We start from the raw sequence: 4,006 nt of genomic DNA on the forward strand, positions 1-4,006 counted from the left end.
TCGTCCTAGTTAGATATGTTGCCCGCTATGCCGGAGACGGCCGAAAATCTCCGAAGGTGAGCTTGGGTGACGGAGGGAGTGCAGGGGAGTGGGATGTGAAGTGCCTAAGGCTTGGTCCGGCGAGCAGATGAGGACAATTATATGTGGGGTAAGATGGGCCAGCGTGAGTTGCGCCCATATCCGCTCCGTCCTATATTTGGACTAGATATGAGGAGTGTCTGTCAATCTGATCGTTTGAGACGTTCATCTGGGTTGGAATTTCATTACCGCTCATTGACTAGATGGACCGTCCAGGCGTTTGAGACGGATTTAGGACGCCGGACCGTAGATGCTCTTATGTGTGCCATATTGGTGCGTTGTGAGTGATGCATACTAGTACTACGATGGAGCAGGTAGGTAACGTCCCCCGGTGGCCCACTTGCAACGGGACGGTACCATGCACGATCGCTCTGTCTCGTTGCCACCGTGTTAGTGAAAATCAATGCAAAGGAAGGAATTTCTTTACTCCATAGTACTCTTAACTAGCCCACGCAATGGGAAAGTAGTGTACTAGTGCTGATACTACTTGTATTACTACTACTACCAAATCATCACATCAGGCACGCGAACAGAGCATTTATTTACCTTGATTATATATGAAAGAATGACTATATACGAGCATTAGTATTGACGTGTTTGGTAGATTGCATAAGGATCATACACATGCTTCAGCCGAAAAAGATTCAGCAGCTGTTTGCTCACCCGCACGCTTGCTCGGGTCTGCATAGCACGAAGAATCTCAAAACATCCCCGACCCATGCTCCGGAGGAACATTCAAATTGACCGTTTCCCATATGCAGGCTTGTTGTAGCGCAATTTACACTAGGGCAAAGGAAAGATGCGGAGAGATAAATACAAACCAACAAAATGGCTAGAGCGTGCATATCCTCGAACAGGCTCCGCCGTAGCGGTATACCAAACAGCTCCTACCACGCGTATCTCTCACGTAGTAACAATTCAGCCGAGTCGACTCATGAAAAATAAACTTGCAGTAATAATACAGCGTAGAAACATGGGGAGTGATCAAGCGATAGAGTCCACCGAACTACAGCCGCGCGCGTTGGTTCAAAGTTAAAGCCAACTCCACCGCGCGACCCCATCCTGTCCAGGCCCGTCCGTTTGGCGTAAAACGGACAAACGGGACGGCCCAGTGCGCGGGAGCAAACGGACTTTTATCTGTTTTGTGTCCGTTTTTGACCCATCCGTGGCCCAAGTTTGCGTCGTTTTTGGGGTGAAACGGACACCACACGGACGCGCCGACAGTCTGCGCGTGTCCTCCCCTGGCCCACCTGTCGGTGGCACAGGACGGGCCTTTTTCTATCCGCCCCCCTCCCTCCCTCCGGCCGCATCCACTCCACTCTTCTCCACTCTTCCCCTCTCTTCCCCTCGCCGCCGTTGCCGCCTGCTGCCATTGCAGCCGTGCAACTCGGACGCGCGCTTGCCCAGCCCCTTCCTCTCGTCGCCGCCAACCTACCCAAGCATGGCCACCTTGTTTGCGCACCCGCCGGCCGGATTTGGGGCGGATCCGGTCGGTTTTGAGCTCGCCCGGCTGTGGGAGGCCGGGCCGTGCCATGGACTGGCCGGGCACATCGCCGGAAGGCCCTGGCAGGGCCGCAAGGCCACATGCAGGCAGTGGTTTGTCCTCTAACCGCTCGGATCTGCACCGTCGGTGGTCCCCCGGCAGATACGCGAATGGCGGCCGGCCGGGCTCGGTGCTTGCCCAAAAGCTCATCAGCGCACCGTTGCCCCTCATCAAGTGCGACCACTGCCCAAGGGTGGTTGTGCGCCGCGTGTCTACAACGCCGGAGCATCCCGGATGGGTGTTCATCAAGTGCTTAAACGATGGGGTATGTGCTCTTTTTAGCTTCGGTTTGTGCTCTCGGATTAGACTAGTGGTGCTAACTTTAAGTTTTATTGTGTAGAATGGATGCAAGTTTTGGTATTGGGAAGAAGAGTACATCGATATATTGATAGAGCGAAATGTAGTGCATGTTCGTGCACTTTTAGCTAGCCTAGAGGCTTTAGATGAGACAAGTGCACTTGTTGCTAGATTAGAGGCTAGGCACGATACTACGTGCGAAGAAGCAACAAGGCACGATACTACATGTGAGGAAGCAACGTCGATTTCTGGATTGAAAAAGAAAGGAGGGTGCAACGTCGAGCCTCCTCCACAGATCAACAATGAGTGCATCGAGAAGGCGCTAACCCAATTCAAGGGAGCAGTTATGAAAGTTGGGTATCTTCTCAAATGTATTCTTGTGGTTCTTGTTTTCTTTGGCCTTACTTTACTAGTCAAAATGTAATGATGTATTGTCATGTACCAAAAATGAATGATAAAAAAAAAGTTTAAGGACTTGTAAAGAAATGTGCACACGGACAAGATACGGTCGGGATGCGTCCCCGCGCTGGGCGCACGGCCACCGCGTCCCAAAAACTGCCCGGACACGACCCCATTGCCCTACCCAAACGGACAGAATCCGGACAAAACGGACGTCCGTTTGGGGTCGCGCGATGAAGTTGGCCTAAGTGGACAAACTCCCTCCACACTAGGCAGCTAGCTAAAGCGAGAGACCCATCGCGAAGGTAGCTGCTACGTACTCGACCGCTGTTGCAATGGCGACAAAAGCAGTAGAGAAAGGACGGCGGGCGGGCGGTCGGTCGGCGGGTAATGATGAAAGTGTATCTTCTAACATCCTGAATGAATGTCACGAAGCTACAGTGACATATGTATGTAAAACAAAGAAGAGATATCACAAGCTATAATGAAATACTGTAGCAATTATGGTGTGGATTTACTGTAGCATGCACAAAAAAATCAAAAAATAATTTTATTACACCATAATTTTGTTTGTATGTAATTTTCGTAAATGTATACAGTAGATTTGTAATTTGCAAATTAATTATAACCATTTTAAGCTTAATCATATGGATGTGAAGAAGGGATGTCATGATTACTGTAGCTTACGTAACATTCCTTCGGGATGTTAGAGGATCCGCTTTCGATAATGATGGCCTCGCCCAAACGCCTACACAGATGCATCCATCCATACATGGAGGAAAAGTAGTATCCGCGTTGAAGCCTATAACCTACACTTTACATGCAGGAGGGCAAAAGTAAGCAGAGTTAGATGGGCTGAGAAAAACTAAGCACAACTGAAAAAATGTGTTAGAATAAATTCGAGACGTTCCGTCGATCATTCCAGAACCAAGCAATCACATAAGGCATGACACCATGATTTGTTGACGAGATTCGCCATCATGGTTACATCCCGGGACCTGACTACAGGGGCTCCTCCCCATAACACCACTACAATATCGCACACCGGCTGCCCGGACCCCGGCACACGCCGCACGTTCCCCGCGTGCCTGCACTATTATGTTAGCATAGGTTACATCATGTGTCTACCCTCGCTATATATGAGAGGCCTAGAATACAAGTGTCCTATTTGGACATGACTTCATATCCTGTCTACACACCATACGATGCCAAGTCCAACTAACCTACCTTGCACATAATATTCGGCGCAACTCTAGCAAACTCCACCTTGGCGAATATTCTCCACCACCTTGGATTCATCCCTGCGTCGAACCTCCATGTACATTGGACTTTAGATATGCCATGAACACCGCTGCTACTCCCAGACTCCATGTGACTCCACCTGCAACTGTAGTCCCTTCTCGTCTTCTTCACAGTCAACACTTGAGCAAAATTAAGTTCCTCTTTACTCTACTTTGTGCTCCCAACTTTCGGAGTATCCGTTCAATACTATCACACACCGAACACTGATCTGCATAAAAGTTAACAACTCACGTATTGGACACCATATATAAGAGTTACCTGAACTCAACGTGACCGCTCTTGCTTGACCGTCTGTCTGAAAACTGGAAGGAATTTCACCGTCGCCTGTGTCACCCTGAGTCAAATTCACAATTGTCTCAACCTTTTTCCCGGATAGTCTCTAACATG

The sequence above is a fragment of the Triticum aestivum genome, chromosome 1B, assembly GCF_018294505.1.
Source record: "Triticum aestivum cultivar Chinese Spring chromosome 1B, IWGSC CS RefSeq v2.1, whole genome shotgun sequence".
NCBI classification, from domain to species: Eukaryota; Viridiplantae; Streptophyta; class Magnoliopsida; order Poales; family Poaceae; genus Triticum; species Triticum aestivum.